Source organism: Squalius cephalus (genome assembly GCF_949319135.1).
Source record: "Squalius cephalus genome assembly, chromosome: 8".
NCBI classification, from domain to species: Eukaryota; Metazoa; Chordata; class Actinopteri; order Cypriniformes; family Leuciscidae; genus Squalius; species Squalius cephalus.
Window position 1 is genome coordinate 11,036,854 of NC_137129.1, and position 11,185 is coordinate 11,048,038.

Consider the following 11,185-nt stretch of genomic DNA (forward strand, 5'->3'; position numbering starts at 1 on the left):
TGAACTTTCCAAGCACTGTCACTCAAAATGCACACGGTACTTTTAAATACAGTGATCATAAAGTGTTTTGAAGTGATTTGTCCCATTACGACAGAAGACATGTCAGTGCTTTATAGTGGAACACAAATGATGAGAGACAAAACATGATTCCAAAGAGGCCATCCAGTTAAATAAAGGAGTCCTGTCGTTCTTTGCGGGTAAACAATCCGAGAGTGATGTCGCCAGTGTGAGTGTGGATCTTGGAACAATCCTAACATGAGTTGCATGACAGATGATGTTTGCCAGTCAGACATTAACTCATTTGATCAACCTGATTTACTGGAAGATCTGAACATATAAGCCCTTCCAACTTTTGATTTCTAGTGGAAATTTGGCTCAGGGACGGGAGAAGGTTTCTGGATGCTGTGCTTGTCTGTTGCTTGAGAACAGCAAGAACCATTTCTGGCATTGCAATCATTTGACATCATTAACAAATATGGGGCAATGATGTCTTTGAGAACTGGACGTGTTTTTATCTTGTATGTTTGAAGAAACAGATGTTCAGATTGCTCCTTCATGCTCAGAAATCAAGTGCTCCCCTAAGTGAGATAAGTGTCATCCTGAGTGTCCAACTTTGGAATAATGTGACATATTTTATGATGCATAGTATGCATCTGAATTTTACCTCACTGCCCCTGCTGATAGAGAGAAGGAACCGTTATAGTCATCTTCACTGGATTGTTTGTTTTACTTCAGGGGGAAATGAGGGACTGTAAAAATTAGACCACCGTGTGTCTCTTGTATTCACAGAGCTCTGAAACCAAGCACAACGGTCAGTCTCACTGTTTCATTTAGGCTCTCTGTAATGAAATAAAACAATACTTGTGATAAAAACACATTAAGCTACAGTGAAAATAGAGCAAGGCGATTCAAAATAAAGTGTAGGGAAGTAACTGAAAAAAAGGTCATTTTTCTATTATGAGACTTGTGAGAAAAGATGAGAATAAGTCTTATTGTTTAGAAAGTATCGAGGCAAGTAGCAAAAATTTGCTCAAGCACTGAAATGGCAGAATGCACATCACATTAAGCAAGACCCAAAGAATGTACTGAGGACATGAAGCACATTTATCATGATCAAACCAACAACCTTCCTTACCAGCTCAGATCTTTAGCCACACAAAATCTAGTAAAAATAAATAAACACAACAACATAAAAAAGCATTTTAAAGAGATCTGTATCTGTTCCATTAAAAAAATAAAAAATAATAGGGATTTGATACGTCTTAGTAGGATTTTTATACCAATAGGTGGCGCTGTCACCAAACTCTACAGGTACAGTCTCAGATCAGTTTGATAATGACACAAACACGAAGTTTCAATATTCCAAAACATTGTCACGATACTGCAAGTCCTCGTGGTCAATTATGTGTGTGAGTTTTGAAAATCAAAAATCCAGATGGTCAGTTATGTGCAGCATAGTCTGAAGATCATCTGAGCAAAATTTGGTCAAGATCGAACAAACTCTGTAGGAGTAAAAAAAAAAAAGCTTTCATCACACTTTAAGATGGCAGACAGCAGACATTTCTGTGCATTATAATGATCAGATGAAGTGTTTAAGGTGGCACATCGCTCTCTGATGTGTGTGTGTGTGTGTGTGTGTGAGGGGTTAAGGAGGCGGCTGGGATCCGGAGGCTCGGAGCAGCTGCACTCGTGACTGAAATGAAAACAGGACTGAACGAGGCTGTCAGGCCTCTGATGTACGACTTGTAATGGGATGTTTCCAAACCTCCTTTCTCCATATGGCTGCCGACACAATCAGAAACACCCACCGCCTACAGAGCCGGGGACTCTCAGAGCACTACATCTGGTACACAGACACTCACACTTACACACATGCCAAACAAACACACTGATTCACTGTCTCTTACTGTGTTGACCTGTTTAATATAAAACCTCCACCTTTAGTTTAACAATCAGATGTTCATAGAGGAGCATTAAGGCTAAACATCGCTAACAACATCTGAACTCAAGTTCAGGTAACTCCATGATTTGCCCAATTCACAAGCCTTCAGGCCTCACCCTCGCACTAAACCTGCCCATCATCCTCCCATCTGCATCAAACATGTCACTCCAGCGGCCATGTTCAGACATTTCATTCTTCCCACACTCACTGTTCGCGGCTTAACCCAATCGAGTTCTCCTACATCTGTTTGTCTGTCAGCTCTCCAACGTTTTGCGAAATCTCAGCCTGTCTGTTTTTGTTTGCTCCGTCCTGTGCGGCGACTCGGAAGCGCTACTCTAAGTAATGTCAGTTTGAATTTATCAGAAGCCGAACTGTTATAAAAACATCATGACTTTCTGAGACCCCAATGCTTTCCTGAGTCGTGCTCACCGAAAAACCACAGAAGGAGACATCGCCGTGTCTCACGAACTCATCCAAGCCGGTCTGTTACTCACAATGTTCTGGCCGTGGGAAAAAAACGTTTTATCCGCACCTGAAAAACCCACAACAGGAAGTATCATCCGTTCACTCTCTGACCTCTTCTAAAGAGGTGGACGCACTCGGCTGTCCTCTCAGGTGAACTGCCCTCACGTTGAGACCCAAGAGCCTTTGATGACTGGAAAATAAACTCTCCATGCAGTTAGGTCAAGTGAGTGACATTCATAACCTGCCTTGAATTATTGTGATAGGCTAAGATAAACTAAAAATCTAGAAATGTAGAAGACTGTGAGACTAAAGATGTAATTTGCATTTCAAATCTCCGCCTTTATCAGATCAGCGCATGTTCAAAGTGATCTACAATCACATTATGCTTTGTGCAAATCCACCCACTGATTCAATCACTGAAAAAATAAATGTTTTTAACTTATGAATTAAAATTAATTTTGATATTTTCTAGAGGCATGCCTGAAAAACTGTCCTGATGTCATTGTCATAATGAAAACATTTCATTATATGCAATTCTTGAAAAGAAAACATAAGTAGCTTTGCAAAAAACTTCTATTTTATTTATTTTTATTAGAAACTATTTTTCTTTAACAACGCAGGAAATTATATCATAGACAGGACCCCTGCAGATGTTTTATGATCAATAGGTCTCTTAAAATATATGACAAGTTAAGTTCAGGTTGTAAAATGTCACTCCCCAAAAACCCAATGATAATGTTATTTCTTTTTACTTGGTTTACATGACACTTTCATAGTTAAATTAAAGCTTTTTCTAAAGGATTTGAAACCAACATGAATACAAAGTGTGCATTTTTAAGAACTTAGCATGTGTATTAAACTAGATTTTTATCATGGACCCTCATAAGACTCCAATCATTATGTATCTTAGAATCAGGTTAAGATTTGGTTAGCGGGGCTTGATAAAGCAACTATTGCTCATATTTAAAGTTAAAAAAGATATTATTTACATTCTATTATAATATTTATTAATATTTTAATTTCATTTTCATTTAAATTTCATTTTAAAATGGTCAAGTATTTGTCATTTTTATAAGTTTTTGGCCTTTTTAAAATATTTCTATTTAGCTTAGCTTTAGCTTAGCTAATATTAGTTTCAGTAATATCATTACTTCGACATAAACGTATTTCAGTTAGCTGTCGAGGCACTTGTAAAAAGTTTAGGTGTACCATCTAAAATATATATTTTATTTCAGCTTCATTTAAATGATTTTTTAAATAGTTTTAGTTAAGAACAACACTGAACAGACATCTTAGCCACCATCAAAAACATAGAGGCAGCCAGTTTCGCACGTAATGTAAAACCCTACTTAATGATTAAAGTAGCATTTTTATTTCATACATGTAGTTCTGTCAAAGTGCACTTCTTCATCTTCAAACAGGCTCAGAGGCCATTTCAAGTTTTAGCGAGTTAAATTACACCCTCTGATCAAAACTGTGCAGCCGTGAATAGAGCAGACTGCTGTAGCCAGAGAGGGCGGGTTTGAAAATCAGAACCAGTTTCCTCACAATTATGAAGCAGTTCAGTATCCCAGTCAGACTGCGGACTGCCAGGCAGGTGGGTTTTTATTGGCTTTTGTCTGAAAAGGCTTTAAATGACTTCACTGGTGGGTCAGGGCCAGCCTCCATCAGTGCTAATGTTGAATAGGTAATTATTGAGGGAAATACCATGAACTGCCATCAAAACCACCCAGCCAGGGCCAAGTGTTACATCATTAGAGCGCAAACACACACACACATCCAGACATGCATTCCCCCTCTCTCATGCTCATGTGAAGGTAAAACCAGAGCATAGCACAGCAGATGACCGTCACCTAAGTTTATGGTCCAGGCCTGGTGGTATTTTAGAAAAAAACTCCCCAGCCTGCCTATAGCGACACCACAGTCATATATCACACAGGTCTGGCTTTAACACACTGCCGTTTCCACACACTCTTTAACTTGCACTCCTTCAAAACCAGCGCAATTAAATGCTGTCCCACTCCGGCACTCCGAGTCCTTGGTCTTAGCCACAGTTAATCGACTGGCACGACTTCAAAACAGAATCCTTGAGAATCAAGCCTTGGCCATTCACATCAAGAGACCTACTATTATATTGTTAACATATTATTTCAGTCTAAATAATGGGTTCCCACTGCTGTCTACTAAAAATCATTACTGCCACGGAGGAGGTGCGTTCGAGACAAGCCACTGACGTACCTAACAGGAAAAGTACTCATTAGGTTTTAAGATTGAAGGAGAACATAAATGATGTTGCCTACGCCCAACTATAGAAACACCATATGGACCGTCCATGTAACATGTACTGACTTACACTGAACGTGTAGATTCTATACACTGAAAGACAAACTTATAAAATCATTGAATATCTAATAAATGCCAAAGCCATCTGCTGTTTTCATGTTTTACCAGTGGTGGACAGTAGCAAACAGTATTTTTATTACTGAAAACTTTTACTTCCCTACATTTCAATTAATAATATCTTTCTTTTTGCTCCACTACGTTTCATAAAAGCATATCTTTCCTTGTTTTTTCGAAGTGAGGAACTAAAAATCAGGTCAAAGGAATAATGATATTTGGATTCTTTTCAATAACCCTGTTAAACTCATTCTGAAATTGCATAGAATGATTCATTCTAAAGTAATGTCCAATTCATGCTTTTCAACAAACCTGTTTGCATTCAACAATTCATTTGAATAATTCATTTAGATAAAGCGATATCTGATTTGTGATGAATCATTCGTTTAAACTGATTCATTTCAAATAATCTGTTGAATTGGTTTATAAATTGCATTCATTCTGATGAATGTTGTCTCGGTCCTAATCCTAAACCATTCTTTTGAGCTGATTCTTTTCAATTAACTGAACTGAAATGGCATTGAAAAAAAAGAACAACATTCTCATTATAGATCCGTATTAAGTATATATTGTATACTGTCCACCACTGCATTTACATATGTGTGCATGGGACTTTGACACAACAATAAAATGGAATAATTGCTACATATTATGCAGTCATTATTTCAAGCTGACACTAATTTCAAGAAGAAATGTCTGAAAATGTAGCTTTTAATTGTGCTGATGGTCCAAATGAAAGATTGTCTAATGAAAATATGGGCATCGCTGTCACACAAACACTCAAGGAAGGAGGTCCCCGTTGGGATTTACCACCTCGGTCATAGCGAGCAACAGATGGGCCGTAACAATAAAAGACGCATCACGGACTCACGTGTGAATCACATCAGCACACTCTCTCTCGTTAGCACCAGACATGTCTAATTGATTCCAGATGCAGGTTGACAGGAGAGGAAGTCGAGTAATGAGGGGTCGCCTGCGATCCGCCGCTGCCACACATCCTCAGTGACGGACTGCAATTTTATGGTCAATTGGACCCTACAGCTGGAGGGAAACTTCACATGCAGAAGGAACGTGTGAATCTCGGGCGGATTTTATAGATTTGCAGAAAGGCATCATATATACGCGCAAAATAAGGTTCACTAAAGAATTGTCCCTGAGAAGGAGTGTCTTTTCATCTCAGGTTCTATTCTTTAGTTTTGCCACAAAGAGAGTCACACCACACTCCTGTCAAAAGTGAGCGCAGACTCAAGAGAACCAATTACTGTCTGGAAACAGTGCTCTCATTTCATACCTCTAAAGGCTTCAGTGACAGTCATAATGCACTGAGCTATTTGCAGTTTGCAGGACATCTCAAATGGTATGGAAAACAGTAATCTATAGCTGACAGCTTTCGCAAGTATTCCCTTTTCTGCATTATCATTTTTACTCTGTGTTCTGCTGTTACCTCTGGTGAGAAGCACTGCTTAATAGGGATGAGGCCAAATTCGGATGCCTTATTTGGAAAAGCAAAAATAATAACTTCAAAATTAATAATAAATTCTACCGAATAATAGAACATATATTCACTTCGGAGTAAATGGTGATTTCAAGATGATATTTGATGACCATGCTAAAGTTTAATGTCTAAGAAATCCAAAATTGTCAGGATACTTTATCATACATGACTTTTTTTGGGACGTCTATGTTAATATTTTAAACATATTATATGTTTATGTGTCTCAAGCATGCTGCACGCATATGTTATTTGACATATACTACTGGTCAAAAGTTTGGTGTCAGTAATATTTTTTTCATATATAAATTAACTTATAAGGATCATGTGACACTGAATGTAATGACACTGAAGACACTGAAGAGTAATGATGCTGAAAATTCAGCTTTGCTGATTTATTTCCAAATTTATTTCAGGAAAAATTACATTTTAAAATATATTCAGATAGAAAATTTTAAATTGTTTACAATATTACTGAATTTACTATATTTTATATCAAATAAATGCAGCCTTGGTGAGCATGCATTACTTTCTTTATGAATTATACAAGTCATATTTGCTTATGAATACTATACATAGTTACATGTAAATGGTCTTTTCATTTAGTACACTTTTGGTTTACGCCATGGCTTATACTATATATATTCAGAAACATCATTTTATCCTTGCAGCAGATACATATACATAAAATGGCTTTGCTGTACTCCCTGCTGGATCCTACCGGCCATATAGGCCAATGTTCAGTACTGAGCAATTCCAAACGCGTTCTCCATTTCACTTCAAATCCATTTTCATTAGTGACAAATGTCTGTGTTGGGATAAGGAAATACATACCTGTCGGCCATGTTTGTGACCAATAAAACGTTCCCTCGTTAAGTTTAGTCAAAATAAATGTGACAGTTGAAATGAGCTCAAACGTCATTCAATGCCAAATATGAGACCGTTTCATTTGAAGAGGATTAGACTGGAAAATCACTTCAGCTCTTTCAAGAAGGCTGTGCCTCTTTTTCAATTACCTTAATACCGTGACAGCAGAGAACTGCTGCTATGATGTCACGTAAATAATATAGGCGCAATTACTTTACATATGTATCTTTTCATAGCATGCTGCCACAAAACTTTAGGCACGTATAATTTATGTCAAAGACCACCAAAAAGCCATAAACCCCTTTAAGCATATGCAAAAGTCATGCATCCTAAACCTAGATCCATTCTGACTGGATAGCCCCAGTGATTGATGAATTTCTAAATCAGACAGGAAATAAGCAATGCTACCACACAAATATTTTCCACAGACCACCGACTTACACTCCCAAGAGGCTCCAACAGAATCTTTGGAGAAAGAAAAAAAGATGCAAGAGAAAAGACGCAATACTTGTACTGCAGTATCAACAACATGGCAAAATACAAAAGATGTGGCTTTTCTTAGAAACCACACAAAGGAAACTTAAATGACAAAACATCAATCCAACATAAAAGCGATGGGGCCATACTGTTACAAGACTTCAACGGTGTGCCAAAAATATCCACAGAGGGCTCCAAAACGACCCATAATTAGAAATTTCATACCCAAACCCAACGAGTTCCTTTTAGATATTCAATTTGCAGGCGTTCCAAAATCCTTAATGTTAATTCGCCTAGTTCGTTCACTTTTCAAAAGTTGCAAAAAATCAAATGAAAATATTAGCGAGAAAAAGTTTGACTTCTTTAGACACAAGAGATCAGTTAAACCATAAAACTAGAGGGATGGTCTACTCTTATTGATAACATTACAACTAAACAGCTCAGCTTCCAAATCAACGGGAAGTCATAAATTAAATGTAACTAACCCGCTTGGCTCTAGCAGTTCTGATTATTTTGATGAAAAATTTCCTGCGAGATAAACCCTGAGGCTGTAAATTTTAACTCATTCCCTGGGCCCCGAAGTAAACGGCAAAAGCAGACACTTATAATACACACACACACCCACTTTAAGTGAAAGAGTACACTTACGCAACCCCCAGCAACAATAAAGGCTTATTGTCTGGGTTTGAAGAGCAGACACGGGTCTGACTGTATCCCTGTGGTCATTAAGACTCCTTCAGAGCTCATAATAGGGATCTCAGCTCCTCTCTACAGAATTTAAGTCCTGTCTTGCTGAGGGCAGAATGTCTGCTGGACATCAGGCGCTTTATAATGGCTTGGAAGGGATTTTCAACCCAAAGCAATAATTCTCTTCTAAATATATCGCTTGACACCACAAATCATCCGGGAGGTTGGGAGTCATGCTTTTTTTATATTTGGGTGCAAAAATATCATTATTTTGTGTTTGAGAGGTGTAATCATTCGCACTGACAAAGCTGACAGACATCTGCACTATATTATATACAAAATAAATGCAAGGAGGTTTTTGCTTTTAATGCATTCACACTAAACATTGAAGGCTAGTAGAACATTGAAAGCTAACATATGTAAAAAAAACAATACAAGTCCTCGCATTGTTACATTTATTAAATTGCCCCTATTATGCTATGTTAAAGATTGCTAATTTTGCTTTGGAGGTCACCTATTGGTTTACGTCAGTCCAAGTACCAAAAACTTACATTGCAGCATCACATCTTATCTCATAGTGTCTGAAACGGTTTAATCAATTTTGGTCTTTCTAAACCCCTTCTTTCTGAAATTATACTCTCTGATTGGTCAGATGGCCCAGTCTGTTGTGATTGGTCTACTCCCTACAAACGGAGGACGTCCGCACTGTGCATTTGCATTATGCACGTTATTGTGCCATAGAGTCTATGAGTTAGAGTAAGACACTTGTTACCGCTAGCTGTAGCACATTAAGCCTAACGTTCCACAGTTTGTTTTTTCAGTTGATGAACTATCATCGGGGTACTTGTAGTGCACTACACCTTGCTGCATTTTTCAATGTTAACACACTACTCACTGTGCGGAATAGTGCAGAAGTATGTGAAATGAGACTCACCTCTCGACTTTTTTTCAGACAGGATTCCTGAACACACCCTCATCTGCCATTGGTCAACCAACAGATAGTCCCGCCCCAAACTCGCACCACCGGTTAAACTGACGGGGAAAAGAACAAGCAACAACAAACCTTAATAGCCTAATATGATGCTTAAATATTATATTTATATGATGCATTATATCTATTAGATATAAAATATCATATAAGATACAAGATATCATATAAGATAGCCTGCTGATTAAGAATAAGTTTTTTGTCTGTACTTTTACAAAACTTTTGAGGCCCTGTTTAACACTACAACACTGGTTATTAGTCACACAAAAGTATAATATTTTGATATATTTTGACCCTACCATTTTGCATCAAATAATAATTCTGTATTAATTTTTATTTCTCTATCAACAACTCACTTTCTTTGTCTAATCTCTTAATCTCCTCATTAGCTGTGCTGAGGAGTAATATATGTATTTTTGCACAGTCTAGTGAAGGTGAAGCTATGCTTGTATAAAGTGGCTGGTTTTATAGACTGCTTCTTATTTGGACTGAGTTTTATGGCCTTTTAGAATAATGGGATTATTGTAGAGCGAGCGTTACGTCTACAGCTGGGCCACAGACAGTCCATGGCACGAGGTTAACTTCCTCTCTCATCACATGCTGTGAAAGATGCATTACCTTGGCATCTCATTAAGTTCTTGGGACTAATTACATGCCTGTTAGGTTCACCGGTCTGCAGACCTAATAGCGGACCACCCATCCTCTTAAGCCTAGGCGCTTTGGCCCACTGACCTACACCGGCCACCACGAAGCAGGTCTACAATTTCATCCAAACCACATACTAGGTAATCTGAATCAAAAAACAACCAAATGTACCCATGGACAGCTGCTTTTGGTGATCCAAATAGGCTTAGAATTGCTTAAAGCTCTGCAATATAAAACATATAGCTTATGTCACGGATATAACAATAATTTAAGTTCTGAAACAGAATATTTCACCATTTTTACAAGACCCAAAACATAAGCCAAATAACTCTCAAAAAACTGAAAGGAAAAACAAGAATATCAGAACATTTCATGAAAAGGATCAATGTTGTGAGAGATAAACAACCCCCCAATGTGTTTACATCTGCTGGCAGGCACGAAAAGTGCCAGAGGCCAAAACCTCAGGCGCTGTTATTATATTCCCTCATTGATCTATTACACTTTTTTAGTAGTTGGGGCATCATGGAAGGTCTCAATCCATCATCTGGGCCTCAGAAATCAGTGTTTTCAAACAGTTCCCCAAGTTAGCCAGCACTTATAAATAACACAGCCTCTGAGCTGCAAACATCCATGGCAGACAGCTGAACCTATTGTTGATGCTCTACTGAGTTCCCCCTCCTCTCTGCATGGGGATGTGGTGGAAGATTGATGCGAGATGTCACTGGAGGGAAGTAGGAGTGGCCGGGCTTCAGTGTACCGCGTGTCCCTGCTCTCCAGCGCAGCAGGCAGCTGCATAGTCTGGCGGCCAGCGTTCCTGCGTGCAGTCATGGAGGGATCTCGGGGAACGCAGCAGAAACCATCCCACCAAATGTGGTATGCTGAGGCCTGCAGATCTATAATACCTAGTCGGGGATGCTGGACAAAGGCCACATCAAACAATGCGGAGGTCAAAAGAAGTGGGTTTTATCAGTAATTATACTGTATAGAAGTGTCTCAAATCAACACTGTAGGCCAAAAAAAAAGGGGAAATGGTAGAGTACTGAAGCATGTAAAGAAAGTATTCCCTGTGTAGTCACCAGTGGTGTGAAATGAGGCATTGATTTGCAATCTGCTGAGTAACAGGACGCCTTGTCAGTCAGGTTATCAATGGGGTGTAAAGGCTTTTGGTATTTGGCACATAAGCCTCCTCACGCTGGGTGCCACTGCCAACTTAAACAGCAGTTTA

The 11,185-nt window shown here is 38.5% G+C and overlaps 1 long non-coding RNA gene across 1 annotated transcript in view; it reads right to left on the bottom strand.

The window, feature by feature from the left end:
* The window catches only part of LOC307163078, a 25,528-nt gene extending 16,253 nt beyond the window's left edge, over positions 1–9,275 (bottom strand). Inside the window, exon 1 of the long non-coding RNA XR_013822011.1 lies at positions 9,262–9,275. This is a non-coding gene — a long non-coding RNA (uncharacterized lncRNA). The remainder of the gene's footprint in view (positions 1–9,261) is intronic.
* Between the last annotated feature and the right edge of the window lie 1,910 nt (positions 9,276–11,185).